General features: G+C 42.6%; 1 protein-coding gene across 2 annotated transcripts in view; it reads left to right on the forward strand.

Moving 5' to 3' along the window:
* Positions 1-1,350: 1,350 nt before the first annotated feature.
* Positions 1,351-25,649, forward strand: part of LOC149472863 (transcriptional regulator QRICH1-like) — a 68,857-nt gene continuing 44,558 nt past the window's right edge. For both annotated transcript variants that reach the window (XM_089684632.1, XM_089684635.1), the window contains exons 1-2: positions 1,351-1,578; positions 16,813-16,917. The gene's annotated coding sequence lies outside the window, so the exon portion shown is untranslated. The remainder of the gene's footprint in view (positions 1,579-16,812; positions 16,918-25,649) is intronic.

The following is a 25,649-nucleotide window of genomic DNA, read 5'->3' on the forward strand; positions in this document are numbered from 1 at the left end:
AGGAGTAGCAGAATGCATTTTGAGGCATAATTCTTGGTATGTACATGCTGTGTGTTAGAAATATCTTATAAATTGACAACTTTGTGTGAAAAAAAAAGTTTTAATTTTTCTTGGGTTGAGTCTCTGTATGTGGCCAAGCTGCGGAAAAGTCTCACACATGTGGTATCGCCATACTCCGGAGTAGCAGAATGTGTTTTGGGGTGCAATTGCAAGTATGTCTATGCCAGGTGTGAGAAATAACTTGTTATTTTGACAATTATGTGTGAAAAAAAAATAACTTATTAATTTTCCAAAGAATTGTGGGAAAAAATTACAACTTCAAATAACTCACCATGTCTTTTACTAAATACTTTGGACTATTTTCCAAAAAGGGGTCTTTTGGGGGCTATTTGTACTTTCCTAGCACTTTAGGGCCTCAAGAAATGAAATAGGCCATCAGTGCTTCGTGTGATCAATTTGCAATGATTGGTGCCGTAGCTTGTAGACTTTATAACTTTCACACAGACTAAATAATATACACTGATTTGTTTTTTTTTACCAATGTTATGCAGCAGTATAAATTTTTGCCAAAATTTATGAAGAAAAATTACTTATTTGCAAAATTTTATAATAGAAACAAAGAAAACCTTATTTTTTTTCAAAATTTTCGGTATTTTTTCATTTATAGTGCAAAAAATAAAAAACCCAGGTATGATTAATTACCACCAAATGAAAGCTCTATTTGTGAGAAAAAAATTATAAAAATTTCATATGGGTACAATGTTGCATGACTGTGCAATTGTTAAAGTGCGATAGCACTAAAAGCGAAAAATTGTCCTGGGTAGGAAGGGGGTAAAAGTGCCCCGTATGGAAGCGGTTAAACACCACCAAAAGAAATCTCTATTTGTGCGAAAAAAAAGATATACATTTCATATGGGTGCTGTGTTGCATGACTGCACAATTGCCCGTTAAAGGAGCACAATGCTGAATAGCAAAAAATGCTGGCAGTCAAGTGGTTAAAGACGCACCTGACTGGTACCTAGTGTAAATGGGCCCTAGAAGGTTTACATTTGGGTGATGGGCTTCACCCTGAATGACCTTGTCCTGGGACTGGCCCCATGTGACCACTCAGGTCTGGTCAGGATATAAATGTCCAGAAGTCGGTCACACATTACACTCCAGCGTTCCTCATACACATTACTACGGCAATGTGCCGAACTGTAGAAGTATTCTGTCCAGTCACCATCATTATACTGCGGCCTCTCCAATGATGTGCACTAGCAACCAACCACCGCACCATCCGAGTACCTCACACATCCATATCAGCGGAGTGCCGGCCACGCGCACCGCACCGTTGTGTTGTCGCGTGACGTTGCGATGCGCGCTCCCGCCGCCGTGTGTTCGGGGTCGGAGTTCGTGGGTAAAAACAAGATGGCAGCCGGCGCGCCCCGGACCCCCCGCCGCTTGTGACAGGGGTGACTAAACAGAGAGAGCGCGCAGAGAAGAAGCGGACTGTGGGCAGTGCTGCTCCTGGCGAAGGTTCAGTCACCGGCGAGGAGTCCTCCCCGCTCTGTGGATGAGGCCGGAAACAACAAAGAGGTAAATGAGCATCCGAGCCGAGGCCACCTCCACCACAGGCGGCAGTGATTCAGCGCCTTCCAGCCTGCCCCGGAGCATCCCTCTGCCTGGCCGAGTCACACTGACACCCACAGGCGGCCTGGAGCACGGGGGAAGGAGGAGGGGAGGGCTGGCTCCAGCACAGGACATCATCACTTCTCTTATCTCCTCATCCATCCCATACAACTTTCTGCTCCGGGGCCACAACTCATCCCCTGATAGGACCACAGGACAGGCACTACTGCATGGAGGGATGGCCGCTACACCACACACCAATTCAGCGATGTCATCATCGTACAGATCATTGAGGGGTGGTCTCATTGTAATAGAGATCATTGCGAAGGGTGGTCTCATTGTGATAGAGATCATTGCGAAGGGTGGTCTCATTGTGATAGAGATCGTTGTGAAGGGTGGTCTCGTTGTAATAGAGATCGTTGTGAAGGATGGTTTAATTATGATGGAACTCATATATAATTATAATACGGCTCATCATAAGGGTTGCTGTATTTATAATGGAGCTCATCATGAGGAATGCTGTAATAATAATGGAGCTCAAAATGAGGGATGCTGTAATAATAGAGCTCATACTGAGGGTGCTGGAATTATAATAGAGCTCATCATAGGAAGCGCTGTAATTATGATAGAGTTCATCCTGAGGGGCTTTGTAATTATAATAGAGCTCATCATAAGGAACACTTTAATTATAATAGAGCTCATTCTGAGGGGTGCTGGAATTATAATAGAGCTCATCCTGATGGGTGCTGGAATTATGATAGAGCGCATCATAAGAAGCTCTGTAATTATAATAAAGCTCATCGTGAAGGGTGATGCATTAATTATAGAACTCATCATAAGGGATACTGGAATTATAATAGAGCTCATTGTGAGAGTTCTGGAATTTATAATAGAGCTCATCGTGAGAGTTCTGAAAATATAATAGAGCTCAATGTTCGGGGTGCTGGAATTATAATAGAGCTCATTGTGAGGGGTGCTGGAATTATAATAGAGCTCATCCTGAGGGGTGCTGGAATTTATAATAGAGCTCATCCTGAGGGGTGCTGGAATTTATAATAGAGCTCATCCTGATGGGTGCTGGAATTATAATAGAGCTCATCATGAAGGGTGATGCATTAATTATAGAACTCATCATAAGGGATGCTGGAATTATAATAGAGCTCATCCTGAGGGGTGCTGGAATTATAATGGAGCGCATCATAGGAAGCTTTGTAATTATAGAGCTCATCATGAGGGGCGTTGCAATTATAATAGAGCTCTTCATAAGAAGTGCTGTGTTTAAAATCATCATGAGGGGTGCTGGAATTATGATAGAGCTCATCATAAGAAGCTCTGTAATTATAATAAAGCTCATCGTGGAGGGTGATGCATTAATTATAGAACTCATCATAAGGGATACTGGAATTATAATAGAGCTCATCGTGAGAGTTCTGGAATTTATAATAGAGCTCATTGTGAGAGTTCTGAAATTATAATAGAGCTCATTGTGAGGGGTGCTGGAATTATAATAGAGCTCATTGTGAGGGGTGCTGGAATTATAATAGAGCTCATTGTGAGGGGTGCTGGAATTATAATAGAGCTCTTTGTGAGGGGTGCTGGAATTATAATAGAGCTCATGGTGAGGGGTGCTGGAATTATAATAGAGCTCATCCTGAGAGTTCTGAAATGATAATAGAGCTCATTGTGAGGGGTGCTGGAATTATAATAGAGCTCATCGTGAGGGGTGCTGGAATTATAATGGAGCGCATCATAGGAAGCTCTGTAATTATAATAGAGCTCATCATGAGGGGTGTTGCAATTATAATAGAGTTCTTCATAAGAAGTGCTGTGTTTATAATAGAGCTCATCATGAGAGTTCTGGAATTTATAATAGAGCTCATTGTGAGAGTTCTGAAATTTATAATAGAGCTCATGGTGAGAGGTGCTGGAATTATAATAGAGCTCATCATGAGAGTTCTGGAATTTATAATAGAGCTCATGGTGAGGGGTGCTGGAATTATAATAGAGCTCATCATGAGGGGTGCTGGAATTATAATAGAGCTCATTGTGAGGGGTGCTGGAATTATAATAGAGCTCATTGTGAGAGTTCTGGAATTATAATGAAGCTCATGGTGAGGGGTGCTGGAATTATAATAGAGCTTATGGTGAGGGGTGCTGGAATTATAATAGAGCTCATGGTGAGGGGTGCTGGAATTATAATAGAGTTCAGGTGAGGGGTGCTGGAATTATAATAGAGCTCATGGTGAGGGGTGCTGGAATTATATTAGAGCACATTGTGAGGGGTGCTGGAATTATAATAGCGCTCATGGTGAGGGGTGCTGGAATTATAATAGAGCTTATGGTGAGGGGTGCTGGAATTATAATAGAGCTCATGGTGAGGGGTGCTGGCATTATAATAGAGCTCATGGTGAGGGGTGCTGGAATTATAATAGAGCTCATTGTGAGAGTTCTGGAATTATAATAGAGCTCATCGTGAGAGTTCTGAAATTATAATGAAGCTCATGGTGAGGGGTGCTGGAATTATAATAGAGCACATTGTGAGGGGTGCTGGAATTATAATAGAGTTCAGGTGAGGGGTGCTGGAATTATAATAGAGCTCATGGTGAGGGGTGCTGGAATTATATTAGAGCACATTGTGAGGGGTGCTGGAATTATAATAGAGTTCAGGTGAGGGGTGCTGGAATTATAATAGAGCTCATGGTGAGGGGTGCTGGAATTATATTAGAGCACATTGTGAGGGGTGCTGGAATTATAATAGCGCTCATGGTGAGGGGTGCTGGAATAATGATGGAACTTGTCATAAGTGGTACTTGCTGTTAGTCCTCATGCACACAGGGGATGTTTGCAGACACTTTTAGGGATGTCCAGGTTTTTTTTTTTTTTTATCTACCATGTTATCCCATGTTATCCTATGTGTCTATTTACACACAGACTTTTATGAGCTTTTAGTGGCAGGAGTGTTTACAGTCAGGAAAAAGCCCCAGAGCCAGTGCATCCAGGAGCTGCAGAGTTTTGGCAGAAAAAACGCTTGACAGGCTTAAACAGGTGCTAACACTAGGCACAGTTAGCACTTTAGCGTTAATTCATTTAAATGGCCAGAATAAATTATCATCCTGGCTAATGAAATGAATTAACATCCATGTGCTTAGTGCCTAAATGCCTGTAAAAGCGTTAGATTCCTTTACAAGCGTCAGCCGGTTTTTCTGCAAAAAACGCTGCTGCCAGAAGGAAAGCTTCTAGGAGAGTTTTTTTTTTTTTAAACGTCCTGTGTGCATGAGGCCTAAATATGATAGAGATTGGCTTAAGGGATTCTTGAATTATGTTAGCTAGTTGTAGGTGGAGCTGTGATTAAGATAGCTTGTCTTGTGGGCGCTGTAATAATGCCGGAGCTCATTGTAGGGGGCGCTACAAACATAATAACGCTTGTCATGATGGGTTCTTTAATTATGATGGAGCACATTGTAGAGGGCGCTATAAATATAATAACACTAGTCAGAGGGGATGCTGTAATTATGAAGGAGTTTGCTGTTAGGGGAAGCTGTAATTATGATAGAGCTTGCCATAGGGGTTCCTTTAATTATGATGTAGCTTGTCTTAAGGGGTGCTGTAATTCTGTTGGAGCTCGTCATAAGACATGCTTGCTGTAAAAGTGATGGGGGCTGTCATAAGGGGTGCTGTATTTCTGATGGAGCTCGTCATAAGACATGCTTGCTGTAAAAGTGATGGGGCCTGTCATAAGGGGTGCTGTAATTAGGAGTAATTTTAATTTGCAATTGAGCTGCTTTTAGTTGGAGTTTGTCTTCTAGGCTGCTGTTATTTATAGTAGTGTGTTGTAGGGGGAACTGGAATTTATAAGAAAGCTAGTCATAGGGGGTGCTATAATCATGATGGAGCTTGTCATAGGGAATGTTAAATTATTATAGAGCTAGCTGTAAGGGGTGCTGTCATTACAATAGAGTTGGTTATAAGGGGTACAGTAATTATGATAGTTTGTGGTGAGGGGTGCTTTATTTTTACTATTTACTTGCATGATGATAAGATTGGTACTTGGTGGCAGGACTGAGACATGCTGTGTGTGTTAATAGAAACACACAGCCTGGTTAGGGATCAATACTGTAGACTGCAAGCAGCATTCAGCTTGCTAAGGGGGCACTCAGAAGGGAGGAGGAGCTTGAGACCACTGCCAGGGGACCCCAGAAGTGGAGGCTCAGGGCTGAACTGTGCAAAGCCAACTAAAAGAACCTTTACAGTCACTTTAAAATATTCTGTTGATTTTAAAAATCAAAAGATTTTTTCTTTTCAATTAAAGCTTAACTATGGTCAAAAAAGTAAAGCCATATATTTAGTTACACATTGTATTTCAATTATTTATAGGCTACTCCTATTTAATCTGAACTATCTTGACGTTTGTAAACTTTGTGAAGATCCCCACACATTTACTTATTCATATTCACTATGTCCTGTTCATAGGCACTGGTGTGTCACACATTTCACAGAGCCTGCCTTCTGAACTACATAGGTGCTGAAAAGGAGTTTCAGGAGATGGAGTCAGTACAGGAGTCACTGCTTGCAGGCTGCACTGTACCATGGGAGTCAGTACAGGAGTCACTGCTTGCAGGCTGCACTGTACCATGGGATATGTAGTCCTTAGACACTGAAAGGAAACAGCAGAGGAGAAAGTGCAAAGCGTGGATGGGAACCAAGGAAATTGTGGAAAGAGATGGCAAGCAAATAGGCAAAATGGACTGTCGATCATAAATATTGTTTGTATTACTGTTACAGTGCTGAGCCCATTCAGCATCATTTCCGATATATTTCCTCCACCCATGCAGCCCAGATGCATTGTATTTTCTCTTTGACATACCGGTAAATGGCTGTGTACCACATATGCAAAAAGTAGCTAATATTCTGTCTTTTTGCATATGCCCATATGCGGTTTATGGTAGCATTGCCGTATACACAAATACAGTAGTGCAAAACCATTCCTGTCTATGGGTGGCTGTATGCTGCACCTGGGCTGCCTGGGTGGAGGAAATATATCTGCATTATGCTGAACAGGCTCTGCCAGTCTGTGTACAAGACCCCTAAAACTGTACAATGGCTACTAAAACTGAGAGCACACACACAAAATCAATAACTGGAATTATGTGGAGTGTCTGTGTGTGACACATTGTAATACTTGTTATGCTGTTCTGTAAAAGAAAACACATTATTGGCCATCAATTCATCAAACCTTATCCTGGTAATATATGTTTCTGGAATTGATTCATCTTAGAATGCGGACTTTCTTTTCTGTTAATTATACCTTAAAATAAAATGACCTATAAATGGAACATTTAAAGTAATATTAAAGTCTATTTTTTTTTCTTAAATAAAAACCTGCTCTGTGCAATGATTGCTTTTGCTCTTCTGGCAGTCCCTTGCTGGCGTTGTCACCTTCTCCCTGCTGCGGGTGCCCCCTTAGCAAACTGGGTGCTATGGCGGCACCAGTGTGTGCGTACTCTGGAGCCGGGCTATGTGCATCCATGGACACAAACAGCACTGGTAAGCCATGTCCCTGCTCCCTTATCACAGATGGTTGATAGCAGCAGGAGCCAGTGGTTCCCGCTGCCCTCAGTGTCACTAACAGCTGTGACGTGTGCAGTTCACTCTATCTGTTCCCGCCTTCAGCGTGAGAGAATTTTTCTTCTGTTGCTTTATTTTGAAGGGTCATATGGTCTTTACCTCAGTTTGTTCTTGCCGCTGGCTTCAGTGACAGTCATCGGTTACCATTGATCATATAACTTTTTCTTTCCGCAGCTGGTTTGTGAGTGCCCAAGTTTCACCTTGGTGTATTATTTGCATTGCCTTAGTTGCAGTGCATCTTGTTGGATCCCAAACCCAAAAGGAGCAGTCAAATGGGCCTCTCCAACTCAAGAGCCTTTAACAGCTCCTGCAGTGCCCCTTCTTAAAGACCTGAGGCCGATAGCCTCAATCGATTGAGTCCACGCACTCCTCTTGGTCTTCTCTGCCTCAATCTGGCACGCATCCCTCCTCTACATTATCCCGGTAGGAATTTTCTACAGCTTTGATAGGTTTAATGAACAAAATCAAAGCCACAATAGCTGATAAAATGCAGCTACTTCTACATCTCTTTCTCCAGAGTCTGTACATGACATATCTTCAGCTGTAGCAGCCTTTGAGGATGCTTTTTGGGGAGCGGAGTCCCATGAATCTGTTTTGGATGAATTTGTGTCTAAGAATCCTCAGTCTGCTGATATCACCCAAGCGTAAAGATACCCTAATGGTTTTTATTTTTTTTAATCAACAGAAGTTTTATTGAACCGTATAAAAAGTGAATGCAAAGACAACACAGTGAATACAAAGCCAAACTGTTATGCACCTGAACGTGGTTATTTCGGCAATATAAGTAAAAAGTAAGAAAACATAAAAACTAAAATTAAAAGAATAGTGGCACACTGAAATTAAAATTCTGGTACCAAAACTGAAAATTCAGGATGCACTTGGCCGAAAACCTGTGTGTGCTCCAAATTTTTTTTTTTTTTTTGAGCTTATGATTTTATTTCTATCACATAGGGTACCAATAGTCCCCTATGTGATAGCATATTAGTGACAGATCCTCTTTGTAGGTGGGGGGGGGGGGGGCAGTGTGTGCAAGGAGTGGGCAGGAGAGGAGCAGTGTATACACACCGGCTCCCTCACTTGCCGCCACTAAATGTCATTGCCGTTTTTTAAATGCAATTGCCAGCTTTTTTTCTTCACTTCATAGCTCCGAGGAGGAGCTGTAATTTGCCCCGCCGCTAAAGTAAACAAAGGGGCGGGGTCACTGGGTAATATCACTTGGAGACCCCCCCTTCTGTTTACTTTAGCAGTGGGGTGAATGACAGCTCCTTCTCTGAGCTATGAAGTGAAGAAGAAGCTGCCAGTTGCATTTAAAAACCGGCAATGACATTTAGAGGCGGCAAGTGAGGGAGCATATCTGTATATACTGCTCCCTCACAGTATACACTGCTTACCTTCTCTTCTGAATTTCTCAACCCCCCCCCCCTCCATCTGCAGTACACACAGCCCCCTCAAGCGTGGGTGCTCATCAGGAAAGGGGAGTGTTGGGCTCTCTTAATGCTCAGCAGAAGCACATCTGCTGAGCGAGTAAATATGGCACCTGCCCCAAATGTGAAAAAAAAAAAATTCCTTCAGGTTGCCCTTGCACACAGAAGCACTTGCATGCTCAGTACAAGCACATGCTGTGCAGCCAAATCAAGCTCCAGTGTCCGCTCCGTTAAAGGATCAGTTCATCTTTTAAAAAAGAAAATAAATGAACATTTATTTGCAGGTAAAAAAAGTGCATTTTTTAGCCTGGAAAGCATCTCACACCAGTGATCATCAGATCGCTGGTGCAATACAGGTCTCCTGCAGACTGCCAATGTAATCTGTCTGCCCGTACATTGTATGAGCATCAATGAACTACCAGAGCATTCAACAACACCGTGGTAGTTATTGAGAACTTACAGCACACATTTGCAAAGGATCTTGGTTCTTGTAGTTGATCCATTCACAGAACTCTGTGAATGAATGATGTGGCCGGAGCCCTGCACAGCCACTCTTTTCAAAAAGTGGCAGCTGGTACAGGGAATGTCTCCCCATACTGCTGTCACACAGAGTGCTCAGATCGCCGAGCCGTTGCAGGAGCGGGAACATGTTACATGTTCCACTCTACAAATGGGTGGTACATGTAACATGTTCCTGAAGGTGACCTTATCCTTTAATGCTTTTGCTGCCATTTGCAAACTCCAAGCATGCTTTCATGTGTTTTAACACTGAGGAGATGCTTCCATCTAGCCACTCTGCCATAAGGCCCAGATCGGTGGAGCGCTGCAGTGATGTTTGTCCCATCTCCACACAGGTTCTTGGTCACCTCTCTTACTAATGCTCTTCTGATCAGTTTGTACAGGTGACCAGCTCTTGGAAGAGTCCTGCTTTTTTCAGACTTCTTCCATTTTAGAATTATGAAGGCCACTCTGCTCTTGGGAACCCTTCAGTGCAGCAGATTTTTTTTTTTTTTTTTTGTAGCTGTCCCCCGGGTTGTGCCTTGCAGTAATTCTGTCTCTGAATTCTGCAGGCAGTTCTTTTTTACCTCATGTTTTTTTTTTCTGATACAGTATGCATTGTCCGCTGTGAGACCTTATATAGTGAGGTGTGTGCCTTTCCAAATCGTGTCCGATCAGTTTAATTTACCACAGGTGGACTCCAATCAAAGTGTAGAAACATCTCGGCAATAATCAAGAGAAACGGGAGGCATGGCGCTAAATTTCAAGTGTTGCTGCAAGTGATCTGAATACTTATGCCTTTGGTGTTAATGAAATTAACAACAGGTGCACTGGATGGGCAACAATGAGACGACCCCCAAAACAGGAATGGTTTTACAGGTGAAGCTCACTAACATTTTTTTCCCTACTCTTCTTTTATGACTGACTCATGTTTTCTCACTAGTTTTGTATTAGGCCAAGGTCAGTGTCACTACTGGCAACATGAGGCAATACCTGGATCCTAAACAGGTTGCACAGATAGTCCAACTCCTCCAGGATGTCACATCAATACGTGCCATTGCCAGATGGTTTGCTGTGTCTCCAGCAGTCTCAAGAGCATGGAGGAGATTCCAGGAGACAGGCAATTACTCTAGGAGAGCTGGACAGGGCCGTAGAAGGTCCTTAACCCATCAGTAGGACCGATATCTGCTCCTTTGTGCAAGGACGAACAGGATGAGCACTGCCAGAGCCCTACAAAATGACCTCCAGCAGGCCACTAGTATGAATGTCTCTGACCAAACAATCGTAGACAGACTTCATGACGGTGGCTTGAGGGCACCTTAAAGCTTGATTGGATTTGCCATTGAACACCAGCATTGGCAAGTCTGCCACTGGCGCCTTATGCTTTACACAGATGAGAGCAGGTTGACCCTGAGCATGTGACAGATGTGAAAGGGTCTGGAGAAGCCATGGAGAACATTATGCTGCCTGTAACATTCAGCATGATCGTTTTGGTGGTGGGTCAGTGATGATCTGGGGAGGCATATCCATGGAGGGACGCACAGACCTCTACAGGCTAGACAATGGCACTCTGACTGCCATTAGATATTGGAATTAAATCCTTGGACCCATTGTCAGACCCTATGGAGGATGAAGGAATTGATACCACTGAATGGCCCCCATTCTAAATCCAATAGAACACCTCTGGGATATCATGTTTCGGTCCATCCAACATTGCCAGGTTGCACCTCAGACTGTCCAGGAGCTCAGTGATGCCCTGGTCCAGATCTCGGAGGACATACCCCAGGACACCATCCGTTGTCTTATTAGGAGCATGACCCAATGTTTTCAGGCATGCATACAAGCACGTGGGTCCATACAAACTGAGTACCATTTTGAGTTGCTGCTATGAAAGTTCAGCAAAATGGACTAGCCTGCTGCATAATTTTTTCACTTTTGTTTTCCAGGTGTCTTTGAATTCATTCCTCTGTAGGTTGATAATTTTTATTTCCATCAAACGATGGGGCATCCTTAAGTTTATAACACATTACCCAGTGCATATCAGTATAGATATCCAGCATGATATTTTTCCCCATTGAGATCTGATGTGTTTTCAAAGTGTTCCTTTAATTTTTTTGAGCAGTGTTTATTGGACAAAATTATGGAAATGGTATAAGAATGAAATTGTTACCTTACATGGTGTTGGACTGCCTTTGGCATCCAAGATGGCCTGAATTCTCCTGGGAATTGACAAATATAAGTCTTGAATGTTGGATAATGGAATCGGATACCAATCTTCAGGCAAAAATTGTTCCAGTTCACTCAGATGCCAGTGATGGAAAAAGAACCCGAACCTTGTTCTCCAAAATTGACCATAGTGGCTCTGTGATATTGAGGCCAGTGACTGCAGCGCCCAGGGAAAGTGCTGATTTCGTCTGCATGCTCGTCAAACCATGATTTGACAACACCAGCTGTGTGAGTTGGACCATTATCTTTTTGGTAAATGAAACTGTCTTCGGCAAACAGTTTCTGCACCATGGGATGCACATGGTCGGCCACAATTTGTACCAAGTCGCTAGCAGTGACTCTACCTTTCAAGGTGATAAAAGGACTTGCAGAATACCATGCTTTACCATTGGCACAAGACAGTCATGGTCGTAAGCTTGGGACAGTGTTTGCTGCATGTAAACTCATCCAGTGGTTGGGAACAGTGTGAAGCTTGCTTCATCGGACCACATTACAGACTTCCATTGATCGATAGTCTACGATCTATGGGTGTCACACCACTCTCTCCTCTTTTGAGCATTAATATTGGTCACTAGTGGTTTGGCAAATGCAGCTCGCCTGTGAATGTTTTGCTTATGGAGTTCCCTCTGCACAGTTTTTGTGGACTTGGGGTTTTTAAAGATTGAGCTCTGCAGTCGCTTTTGCAGCAATTGTTTTCTTATTCCAGATAACAATCCTGCGCAATGTCCTTTTGTCTGTTGGTCAGTTGACCAAGTCAACCGCGCTTACAGTGCCTTGCAAAAAGTATTAATACCCCTTGTAGTTTTCCACATTTTGTTTGGTTACAACCAAAAACATAAATGTATTTTATTGGGATTTTATGTGATAGACCAACACAAAGTGCCACATAATTGTGAAGTGGAAGGAAAATGATAAATGGATTTCAAAATTTTTTTACAAATATTTGAAAAGTGTGGCATGCTTTTGTATTCAGCCTCTTTTACTCTGATGTCCCTAACTAGAATCTAGTAGAACCAATTGCCTTCAGAAGTCACCTAATTAGTACACCTGTGTGTAATTTAATCTTGGTATAAATACAGCTGTTCGGTGAAGCCCTCAGAGGTTTTTCAGAGAACATTAGTGAACAAACTGCATCATAAAGGCCAAGGAACACACCAGACAGGTCAGGGATAAAGTTTTGGAGAAGTTTAAAGCAGGGTTAGGTTATAAAAAAAAAAAAAAAAAAAAATATCCTAAGCTTTGAACATCTCATGGAGCACTGCCCAATCCAACATCCGAAAATGTGTGTGTATATGTATGTATGTATGTGTGTGTGTGTATATGTATGTGTGTGTGTGTGTATATATATCATTTTTTTTTTTTTTTTTTTTACACATTTTTTGATTTTTCACATGTGGCAAATTAAGTAATTTTGGTTCACATTTTCGGCAGCGCAGTTTATATACACATTTATAGGGCTCACTAATGTGGAAGTTAGACACATTTTGAAGACTGCAGCAGCCATAATCACATTCATCTGTTTCTTTATTTTTGGTTTCTTTTGGTTTTGCCTGTGGTGCAGAGTTTTCATTCTTGTTAGGTGTTCTGTGAAGCTAAGCCAGCTTCTGGTCAGGAATTTTGGTGGGTCCCGACATTGGAGTCGGGATCCCTCCAGAGTCTGGCGTGTGCTCTGTGACGACTGCGGACATCCGTCTGCTGTTGGTTGATTCTGGGTCATAGGAGTGCACAAGTAAGTTAACACCTGTGACCCACATGAGAAGTAATGCCAAAAGAGCTTTGCCCATACTAACCTTTTAAAGTCTCTTTGGTCTGCCGAGCTTGACCATGCAACTGTTGGTGGTGTGCATGACCATTTACCAAACTCTGGGCAAAGTACATGATGCCCAACCCTTGATTGATTCTGATGGATCCCTCAGTGCTTCAAAAACTGGAGTTCCTCCCAGTAGCCTTGTGTAGAGTGGTGGGCTTCCTGTGTCAAAATTTTTGCCAGGCTCTCATGTCAGTACAGACATGCAGGATCTAATGGCTGCAAATTCAGTTTGCAGTGACAGTTTGTAGGAAATGTTTAGAAAGGATTCCATGTAACTGAAAAGAACTCTTTGGAGAGGCGCTAGACACCTTTATTTACAAAGTCACTAATGGAAAGTTTACTCTTACCTAGTAAGGAGAAAGCCGTAAAGCGAAGTCTGCTGTTTTCAGGTTTCATGGATTACGTGTATAAATTTCTGGTGCCTGGTGTTCTCTTCTTTCCTTTTGCTCCTCAGGCTGCAGCAGGTGAAAGCCGGATTTCACCTGCTGCAGCCAGAGGAGCAACAGGAGAGGAGGAGAGCACACCAGGCACCAGAAATTTATACATGTAATCTATCAATCAATTGTATTGGTGTGAAGAAAAAGTGGAAGCTTTGAAACGTGTCACCTGACTCATCCTCACGTTCCAATTGGATGTTGTCTCCAGCCTGGTCTTCCATGCGTTCAGCGGTGGTTACGGTGTTCTCGACTGATGGCCCATGTTTACACCAGACCCTCCATGCCTGGGCTCCAGTGGTCACTCACCGGCCCCTGCATATGTCCTTTTAGGACACGATAAACGCCTATATACGTGCCTCAGTTGTGAGTAGTAATTTGGATATTTTTAATAAACTTGTATTTTATACTGCACTTAGGCTGGCGCCCCCTTGTGTTTTATTTTTTATATTTCCACAGAGTTTTGCTTCACTCTATGGGGAGCTTCCGCTATGTAGTTCTTATGCCATGGACTCTATGGACTTTTTAATATATATGTTTTGATATTGCAACCTTATGTTCTGGTGTTTGTCTTCTCTCAGCGCCAATTGCCTTTGTTAGTGTTAGGATTTAAAATCCTCAACACTTTCTTGCAAGTTCAAAAGCTGTACATGGACTAGATCCAGTTCATAATTGTATCACGTAAACAAGGGAAATTTCTTCATTGGGCATCAAGGGTATGTATTTACACATTCTCATTTTTTTTCCCCAACATGGGAAGTTCCTGTGATTTTGCAGTGCCTTAGCAGCACTTCCAGTTTTTCCCTCCCTTAGAACCTTACGTTGCCATGCTCGCATGTAATCCATGTTTTTGGGTACGTGCACGACCTTTTCTTGAAGGATTATTTAGGAGGTGCTGTTGAAGGGAGAGTGGGGGGGAGCTCATATCGCTCTCCCTGTTCAAATACTTGTTTCACCTTGAGATCTCATCTTGGTCCTGTAAGCGCTACAGAAGCCTCCTTTTTGAGGCTATTTGGGATATTCCCTTGGCTGACCTAGTGAGGTGGTGTTTCCCTTGGCTATGAAGTCATCAAGATGGGTCTCAGATTTGGCTTATACTGTAAATTAGGACATTGTCCCTTTTTGTCTTGCTCCAAAGCACACCAAATAACTTTTTTTGCAGTATGTAGATGTAGTATGCGTAGTGCAAGTTTATCTCTTGGTCACTGCATCCATCCAAACGTTTTTTTGTTTTGTCCTGTCTGCAGTCTCTCGCAGGAGCTGTCCTGCATCTAGTTCCATTATGTCTAGATGGATCAGGTAGAATATCAGTAAGGCTTAGCACCAAGAGAAGCCAGTTAAAATAAAAAAGATGCACAAAATTATTCACAGGAGGCCAGTGATTCATAAGCAGGATAGGGCCCAGGATCGCACAATCTGCACACAGTTTGGATGATTCAGAAGAGCCCTGGCCAGGCTGTTGAAAGGACAGTTGAAGGATCTGTCCGTTGGTAGGAGAGATGCTGGTCTGCGCAGGAAGGAGATCTGGCCGCTGTCAGTTGTGGACCTACCCTGGGATAACTTCAGTAGCCGGCGATTGCCATGTGTGGGCTATCCATGACCTATTTTGTTCCTTTTTGTTTGTATACTCACATTTGTGGATCCTTTATCTGTCTTTTCATGTATTGATCCACTTTTGACGTGTGGAACCTTAGTTATATTCAGACTAGTGGTCCGGTTGCTGTTTCCATATCACATATTCGTCAGGGCTGAGCGCTTTGTTAGCCTTTTTTTTTTTTTTTCTATCACTAAGGCCTATACCTTGATGGGTTGCATTCCTTCTGTGCCTGAAAGGCTCACTTGACTCATTCAGTTGGTGCTTCTTGGGCTTTATGGCACCAAGCGCTTGTTTCTCAAATGTGCAAGGCCACACCTGGTCTGCTATTCATGCATTGACAGAGTTTTACTAGGTGGGACGTTCAGGGCTTTGCAGACGGCAGCTTCAGATGTAAGGTTCTGCAAGCCACTTTTTGAGTGGGGAACCTGATTTTCTTCTTTTAAAGTAGAAGTAAAGTTAATTTTTAAAAAGATCAGCTGTCATGATCACTGAGCCGCACATGCACAGCTCAGCAAACATTTACGGTCCCGATCTGTGCCACGGCGATGTGACTCCCGTGTGCATGCGCGGGAGTGACATCATTGTGGGTTGGCCTAACTCCAGGCCGAAAGCATGGGATCCAGAAGGAAAACCGGGGCCGAAGGTGGAATCGCCGGGGGCTCGCCAGATCAATCCCACTGCAGTGCAGGAGGGCACCGTTTGACAGGTATGTCTGCCATAATGTACTAAACCTGTTGCATTGTTTGCTGTGTTGCCCACTCCACAGTTGTATTGCTTGGGGATGTCCCATGTTAAAGACCTAAAAGAGCTTGGGTTTTGTACAATAAAGATATAAGGAATTTTGACTTACCTGTAATTTTTTTTTCTTGGGGTTAAGGACACAGACCACTGTCTCCTCTGTCCTGGTGTTTTCCTCTGATTGCTTGCTAAAAAATTCAGGGTGAGCAATTGTTGTGGGCTGTCCTAGCAACTTTGTCTGCTAGTGTCTTCACCTGATTGTGGCAGCATATACTGTATCTCATGCTCAAGACATAAAGATGCTCTATCTTTTTTTTTTTTTTTTACAGTTCTGTCCCCATTGGGGCAGACTACATGTTTACACTCCCCTACACACTGTGGCCAGTCTGACAGCAGCTAAAAAGGTGATGGCTGATTCATAGTTGCAGCTTGTCTTGGCTGTGCACTTTCTGGGAAAAGCAATGAGCAGGAGCAATGCAGAAGGAGGGCTTTCTTTAAAGGAGCCTATGTTCTGTACTTTACTCCAAGAAAATGATTGTATGGTTAGGTTGAAAATCCTTATTTTTAGGTCTCTGACAGTTAAACAGGGGCCGTGGGCAGTAAAGTGGAATGGACATGCTCTCAGGAAAAACTGTTGCTATGCCCTTTTATTGGCAAAGTACATCTTTACTAAATTCATGCCATAGGATGCAGAGACTATGAGTTCCTAAGAGTGATAGTGTGAACCTACAGATCATCCTTTTGCTATAAAAGCATTGGAACAAAAAAAAATCATTTTTTTAAAAATGTGCTTCATTTAAAAATACATTAGTTTGATTTTATGTTGTATACATTTTTCTTTTATTCTAGAATCACAAATAAAACAACAAACCAAGTGATCTCTCAGCTGTTGACTTCCTTGATAGTTGTGGACATGAGGACAGCGATTATCTTGATGACCAATGCCAGAGTAAGGTATGATGAATTTTGGGAAATTATATATTTAACTTGGCAATTATGTTTACAAAAGTTAGCAAATACTTCTCTAAAACTGTCTTGTTCATTGAGGAACATTTGATTCAGTGACATTTTGGTCATATTGACACCTACAGGAAGATTTTGACACTTGGAAACAAAAACCACACATGAACAGCCTGGATAGCTGCTTGTGGATATACACATGATACACAAATATGGATAGCTGCTTATGCAGCTATCCATATTAGCGTATCTTTTGGTTGGCAACAGCTTTGACATTTTTACCCGAACTCCACTGGACTGGACAATTGCAGGGCCTTCCCGGAGTGCGACCTTTTAGGCATTGGGTTCTGTTTGTGGCACTTTCTATGCCTTCATATACTATGTTTTGAATGGTTCCTAGGTCCAGAGTCATGGTACAGCCTCTGGTGTGACCTAGTCTCTGAAGACTCAAGAAACAGTAAGCTGTGTGGGCTGAGTACCAGGAGCTACTTTATTTATCACAAGGTGCCTTTTTATTACACTTTTTTTTTTTTTTTAAATCTCCATAGGAAGGCAGTTTCACTTCATTTAATCTTTGTAGTCTTCAAAGGCTACAGCAGCCTGTTCGTAAGTGAATGTAAGCTTTTACCTTGCATTTAAGCTACTTTTTTTTGTGATGCAACATGTTGGATCCCAAACACAAGATGAGCAGTCCTGCTGTATCAGGTCTCTCCAGCTCACTATCCATTAACAGTTGGGGGTGGCCTGCATTGTGCCCTTTCCAATTCCTGACAGCCTGGAATCTTGTCCTATGCTAGAGTTTTTACTGCAGTTGTGCATAAATTTATGGGCCAGACTGCATGTTCAGTTGCTGGCTCTATCTGTTGAGAAGATTTAAATCTTTGGCAGATAAAGTTGTCCCTGAGGAGTCACAGACAGTCACTCACCATAACTCCCAGGCTTAGGTACCATTTCCACTCTTATTAGTGGAGCAGATCAGCCTAAAGATGGCGATGCTGCTTCTTTCAGTGCTGCCACTGGTCTGGAGTCCCTGAGAGGCCCTAAGACCACTAAAACTTTTCCCATGCACACACTTTTTTCCAGACATTCTGTATGCAGCATTCAACAGTTTCGGCTGCTGACCTGGCATGTCTCTTTTAATATCACTCAGATGATCTCTGTAGATTTGTCCAGTATTTAAGGATTCTATAGATAAGGTTATGGAGAGTTTCTCCAGCATTTTGTCTTCCCTTGCAAGCCCTGCATTGCAACCTGCCATGCCCATATTAGCCTGATAAACATTAGGGCAATGGACTAAACTCATGGCAAGGGATCCATTTTTACTCCATCCTAATTTTTTATTTGTGGAGTGCTTAGCATTGATGCCGACAGCCCTACAGTACAGTGTAGATGTTTAGTGGATGTTTCCCATATCAGTGAACATGCAGGGAACTCTGTTGAGAAATTGTTGGGATGTGGAGTGGGCATGTAGAAAGCATTTGCTGAACATGCCCTTCAAAGGTGAATGTCTCTTTGGAGCTGCCATGGACACCCTCCCCACCAAGGATGTTAGCAGGATAAGAGTACTCCTCTACCCCAGCAAAAGCTGAGAATTACACCTTCTCTGAGACAGAGAAGAATTTGCTGCATTGCCAACCCTGGGCCACTTAAACCTTCAAACCTGCACACAAGTCCTATTTGAAATGAAGGGGTGCCCCCACTTTTTAAAGTGGACATTAGGACAGACCGCAACTGGCCTAGGTACAAGAGGTGGTTTCAGTAGGCTACAAGCTAAAGTTTCTATCCCAACTCCCTCTTCACATGTCTTCCAACCTTCTGATGTCACCGCTCAGATTAACAGTCTCAGCAGTTCTTCTGGAGCAAGAGGTTTTCACCTCAGTTGCTATTTTGAAGAGGTTCCAAGAATTTTAAAGAATAACCTTTTCAAAGTTAAAAAAGAGAATAAATCTAGATTTGGATCTGAAGGCCCTGAATGTCTTAATTTGGTCCCAAAAGATGTATATGAAATGCACCAAGTGTGTGACATCCCTCTTTCATCATCTGTGTTATGTAGACATCAGAGATATGTACTTGCATGTCCAAGTTTTTGCAGCACATCAGTGATTATTTCACTTTGCTCTGGATCATAAACACTTCAGTTCATGGCCCTGCCATTTGCTCTGTCTTCTGAGTATTAACTACGATTGTGATTCTTGCCTTATGTTCCCAGCCTGTCCCCAATGTGGGATATCTGGACTACCTCCTGGTAAGGGAACAGCTGACACAGATCTTGACCTACATTGTGAGTCAAAGGGTTTAGACCTTCAAAAGTTTGAGCTAACTCATTGAATGTAATATATATCAGTGTCCATAACCTCTTGTAGATGGCAGAATGACCCAAATGTCTTAGGACTCTATCCTTCACTAAACATCATGAAAAGGTTTTTACATCAAATACAAAATCTGTTTTTCTATAGTCTTTTTCTTTGACTATAGAGCTCACCTTTTGCTTAAAAAAGAAAAACAACAAAAAAAAAAGCATATGCAGTGTAGGGGAGCAAGTAGGTTAAAATCTAACTGGTTTGAGTTTCTGGAGGGGTAAAAATGGCTTCCAGCAATAGTGGGTACATTATTCAATATTTTTAATTGCAGCACAGTTCATATTTTGTTCTATCTACTGGCACTCCTTTACTGCATAGGTGGATTTGTTTTGTGTGTTTTTTTTTTTGCTAAGATGAACTTACATTTTAAAAAAATGCTGAAAATTTTTTTGAAAATAATGCTGCTAATAGTTTTTATTTTGCAATTAACCTACAAAAGTCTAATGCAATGCTTTACTAAAACACCAAGAACAAGTCACATACACCACACAGGTATGATTTAAACAGCATTTACACCATTATTCTAAGCATGTGAGAGACCTACTAGCAAATGAAAACCTGCCCTGGCACGTCATAGCATTCACTCGGCACCCCAAGAAATAACAGAATCCAACTGCAGTATTCTTGCATTGTTAAAACCTCCACTTTTATTATCACACAACACACCGGAGGATATATCTTATAGTCCTCACAATCTGCATACTAACACACACCAATAATAATGTGAGCATTACAGCATAAAATACACATCTTTTGACAGCGTCGCAGCATAGAATTAATACATTATCAAAGCTATGGAAAGGAACAGACCCCATCGGAACCATAATGCACAGGGGGTCACGGAGAAGGCTTAAACACGACCAATTCGATAAGCCCATATAGCCTTGGCGAAAATCCCAGCGTCAGAGCCTCCCCTTTCGCATAGGAAGGCTTCAAATTTGAACGTGTTTAGGACTCTTAATATGTACCCTGTTAAATTCTTCTGGCAACTTTCCCGAAATGGGCGGGCACCACGCCCACCTCAGGAGGAGTTAGCAGAAAGTTTCCATTTGTCACACCCTGCCACTTTACTGGCAAACAACGTCTTATTTCGTAATATCACACTTTTGCCACAAATCGGCTTCTTATTTACCCTTAAAGATTTCTAACTTCTCAAACAAGTAAACATTTTTAAATGCATAAACAAATTCTTATCTAATTTAAGCAGTCTAATGTAACATTTCTAGATGTCACAAACACGTTCAATCTCACAAACACTTCTTATCTGCTTTAAGCAGTCTAATGTCTTGTGACTCTGTTCCTTTAGCCTAGAGAAATTACATCAATGTCATTTCTCGTGCTTCTGGCATATGGGCAACAATGCTTTTTTGTGAACAAAGGGTCCAAGGCCAAAACATTTCATAGGCATTACAAAAGGGAATAAACTGAAATGACCTAAACCGGTACATTGTTCTAAACACTTAGGAAAGCAGTCTCGATTTCTTCTGTCTCTTCATGCAATCTTATACAAGCTGAATGATGTTAAGATCAGGGTTCTCTGAGGGCCATATCTTCTATACTGGGATTCCTTTTTCCCATTTTCTCAGATCATTCTTTATGACTGTATGGTTCAAGTTATTGTCCTTCTGCAAAATGAATTTGGGATAAATCAAATGCCTCCTATTGTTGCTTAATAGGTGTTTACACTCACTGGCAACTTTATTAGGTACACCTTGCTAGTACCGGGTTGGACCCTCTTTTGCCTTCAGAACTGTCTCAATTCTTTGTGGCATAGATTCAACAAGGTGTTGGAAACATTACTCAGAGAGTTTGGCCAATATTGACATGATAGCATCACACAATTGCTACAGATTTGTCGGCTGCACATCCATGTTGTGAATCTCCTGTTCCACCACATCCCAAAGGTGCTCTACTGGATTGAGATCTGGTGACTGTGGAGACCATTGGAGTACAGTGACTTCATTGTCATGTTCAAGAAACCAGTTTGAGATGATTTGAGCTTTGTGACATGGTGCATTTTCCTGCTGCAAGTAGCCATCAGAAGGTGGGTGCACTGTAGTCATAAAGGCATGGTCAGCAACAATACTCAGCTAGGCCGTGGTGTTTAAACGATGCTCAGTTGGCACTAAGGGGCCCAAAGTGTGGCAAGAAATTATCTCCCACACCATTACCCCACAAGTCTTAACCATTGATACAAGGCAGGATGGATCCATGCTTTCTTGTTGTTTATGCCAAATTCTGACTCTAACATCTGAATGTCGCAGCTGAAATCACGGCTCATTAGACCAGGCAACGTTTTTCTAATCTTCTATTATCCAAATTTGGTGAGCTTGTGTGAATTGTAGCCTTCGTGTCCTGTTCTTAGCTGACAGGAGTGGCACCCGGTGTGGTCCTCCACTGCTGTAGCCCATCTGCTTTAAGGTTCAACGTGTTGTGCATTCAGAGATGGTATTCTGCATACCTGGGTTGTAACGAGTGGTTATTTGTGTTACTGTTGTCTTTCTATCATCTCAAACCAGTCTGCCCATTCTCCTCTGACATCAACAAGTCATTTTCATCCACACAATTGCTGCTCACTGGATATTTTCTTTTTTTCGGACCATTCTCTGTAAACCCTAGCAATGGTTGGTTGTGCGTGGAAATCCCAGTAGATAAGCAGTTTTTTAAATACTCAGACCAGCCCATCTAGCACCAACAACCATGTCACATTCAAAGTCACTTAAATCCCCTTTCTTCCCCATTCTGATGCTCCGTTTTGCACTTCAGCGAGTTGTCTTCACCACATCTACATGCCTAAATGCATTGATTTGCTGCCATGTGATTGGCTGATTAGCAATTTGTGTTACAAAGCAATTGAACAGGTGTACCTAATAAAGAGGCCGGTGAGTGTATGTGCCTGTATTTTAAGGAGACCAATTCTGACCAAATCACAGTGAAATGGTACCCCAAGCCTGCAAGGACTCTCCACTATGCTTTTACTGTTGCCTATACACGCTTAACCTTGTTCTGCTCTCTAGGCCTCTGACAAATCAACTGCTTTCTGTTACAGCCAAATACTTCACTTTTCAATTTGTGCAGCGTACCTGCTGCCATTTTTCTGCACTCACGTTCTTGTGTTTTTAAGCAGCTTGGCCTTATTTGCATGTTGGATATCTGGCTTTTTACCTGCATGGACCACTTCTGACAGAATTCTCTGTTCTAAAAGATGGGTGTACCGAGTCCCACAGGTTTCTGCTACTACTAAGCTGATAATGGACATTTTTTTTTCTTTACTACAAAGAGAAGTCCGCATGATGTACCGATGTGTTTTAAGTCCTTAAAGCTAACCATACACTGCAAGAAATATATATCGATTCTCACATCCATGCTAAACAGCGTGGATGGAGAAGTCTCTTTTCAGGCTATTGTATTCTGACCGCTGGCAGCTTAGCCTTTCAGAATACCTGAACATTGCCTGCGTCTGACTTTGTTTATGCTGTAAGAGTACCGTGTGTCTTATTGCTATGCTCAAGGTTTTTTTTTTTTTTTTTTTTAACATTACTGTTTCAGCAACAACAACTTCTTAGAGCATTGCTTTTCCTTTTCCAGTTTCATTCCTTCACCACAGCTAAATCATTTACCTGTGTGCAAATGTACCTAGGAGAATCGATGCAGTTTTAACCACTTGCCCTCCTGATGATTTACCCCCTTTCCTGACCAGGCCATTTTTTGCGTTACAGTGCTGCGTTACTTTAACTGACAACTGTGCACTCATGTAATGCTGTACCCAAATTAAATTTTACATCCTTTTTTTCCCACGAATTGAGCTTTCTTTCGGTGGTATATGATCACTTGTGCGGTTTTTATTTTTTGCACTATAAACATTTTTTAAAAAAGACCAACAATTTTGAGAAACCAGCAATATTTTTGACTTTTTGCTATTAAACATGTCCCTTTTAAAAAGGTTTAAGAAAACAAATTTCGTTATAAATTTAGGCAAAAATGTATTCTGCTACATGTCTTTGCTGAAAAAAAATCCCAAAATGTGTAAATTAGTTTACGTGAAAGTTATAGCGTTTACAAATGGTGGTATATATACTGGGATTTTTTATTTTTGCTAGTAATGGCGGCGATCAGCATTTGTATTCAACCCCCCTGAGTCAATACTTTGTAGAACCATCTTTCGCTGCAATTACAGCTGCAAGTCTTTTTGAGGATGTCTCTACCAGCTTTGCACATCTAGAAAGTGGAATTTTTGCCCATTCTTCTTTGCAAAATTTATTATTTATTTTATTTATACCAGGTACTTGTATAGCGCTGTCAATTAACGCAGTGCTTTACACATATATTGTACATTCCCATCAGTCCCTAACCCTCAAGGGGCGTACAATCTAAGGTCCCTAACTCACATTAATACATACACATACTAGGGACAATTTAGACAGGATCCAATTAACCTACCAGCTTGTCTTTGGAGGGTGGGAGGAAACCGGAATACCCAGAGGAAACCCACAGAGGCACAGGGAGAACATGCAAACTCCAGGCAGGAGGTGCCGTGGCTGGGATTTGAACCAACGACCCTAGTACTGCCAGGCGGAAGTGCTAACCATTTAGCCACTGTGCTGCCTGAAAATAGCTCAAGCTGTCAGATTGGATGGCGAGTGTCTGTGAACAGCAATTTTCAAGTCTTGCCACAGATTCTCAATTGGATTTAGGCCTAGACTTTGACTGGGCCATTCTAACACATGAATATGTTTTGATCTAAACCAGTGGTTCTCAACCTTTCTAATGCCGCGACCCCTTAATACAGTTCCTCATGTTGTGGTGACCCCCAACCATAAAATTATTTTCGTTGCTACTTCATAACTGTAATTTTGCAGTGGGAGGAGTAGTGCCACGTCATTGGTGTCAGTGGGAGGAATAGTGTCCCATCACTGATGTCAATGGGAGGAATAGTACCCCATCATTGGTATCAGTGGTAGGAATAGTGCCCCATCATTGGTGTCAGTGGTAGGAATAGTGCCCCATCATTGGTGTCAGTGGGAGGAATAGTGCCCCATCATAGGTGTCAGTGGGAGGAATAGTGCCCCATCATTGGTGTCAGTGGGAGGAATAGTGCCCCATCATAGGTGTCAGTGGGAGGAATAGTGCCCCATCGTTGGTATCAGTGGGAGGAATAGTGCCCCATCATAGGTGTCAGTGGGGGGAGGAATAGTGCCCCTTCGTTGGTGTCAGTGGGGGGAGGAATAGTGCCCCATCGTTGGTGTCAGTGGGGGGAGGAATAGTGCCCCATCGTTGGTGTCAGTGGGGGGAGGAATAGTGCCCCATCGTTGGTGTCAGTGGGGGGAGGAATAGTGCCCCATCATTGGTATTAGTGACAACAATGATGGGGCACTATTCCTCCCACTGACACCAATGATACTTACCTTGCTGACCCCTGCTCCAGCCTGGGCTCGCTCGCTCCCTCCCTCTCCCATGGTACAGACACTTACCGGTCAGATGTCTTCCTTCTCCGGCTGCTCTCCTCCTCTTCACTCGCTCGATCTTCGCGGTGCCGCTCGGCTCCTCCTCTCCAAGCTCCACCCCCTTGCCGGTGATTGGCCGCCTGTGTGCCTCTCCTGAGCTACAGTTCCGGCGGTCAATCACCGGCGAAGGATTGATCCCGGGGGGTGTGTCCAGATGACAGGGACGACATGTCATCCCGCCCACACCTGGAGACTGATAGAGGAGCGGTGTCTCGGTTCCTAAGGCCATCGGAAATATGTTTTCCGATGGTCTTAGGCGACCCCTGTGAAAGTGTCGTTCGACCCCCAAAGGGGTCGCGACCCCCAGGTTGAGAACCGCTGATCTAAACCATTCCATTGTAGCTCTGGCTGTATGTTTAGGGCCGTTGTCCTGCTGGAAGGTGAATGTCCACCCCAGTCTCAAGTCTTTTGCAGACCCTAGCAGATTTTCTTCTAAGATTGCCCTGTATTTGGCTCCATCCATTTTTCCAACAACTCTGACCAGCTTCCCTGTCCCAGCTGGAAAAAAAGCATCCCCACAACATGATGCTGCACAGCACAGCCATCCAGAGCGGTGTGATTACAGTGAAGCACACAGACACCGCCCCCTAGTAAAACACTTCCTATACACAGTTTACCCTTTGATCGCCCTTCATGTTCACCCATTCCTGCCCAGTATCAGAATGTCCGCTGCAGTCCCGCTATAAATCGCTGATCGCCTCCATTACTAGTAAGAAAAAAAAAAAAGTATCTATACCGCCATTTGTAAACACTAAAACTTTCACGTAAACCGATTTAATGTATTGGGATTTTCTTTTTTTTTTTTCGCAAAGACATGTAGCAGAGTACATTTTGGCCTAAATTTATGATATCAGATTTTTTT

Source organism: Staurois parvus, unplaced genomic scaffold (assembly GCF_062004578.1).
Source record: "Staurois parvus isolate SC_StPar_1 unplaced genomic scaffold, SC_StPar_1.0 ptg000019l, whole genome shotgun sequence".
NCBI lineage: Eukaryota > Metazoa > Chordata > Amphibia > Anura > Ranidae > Staurois > Staurois parvus.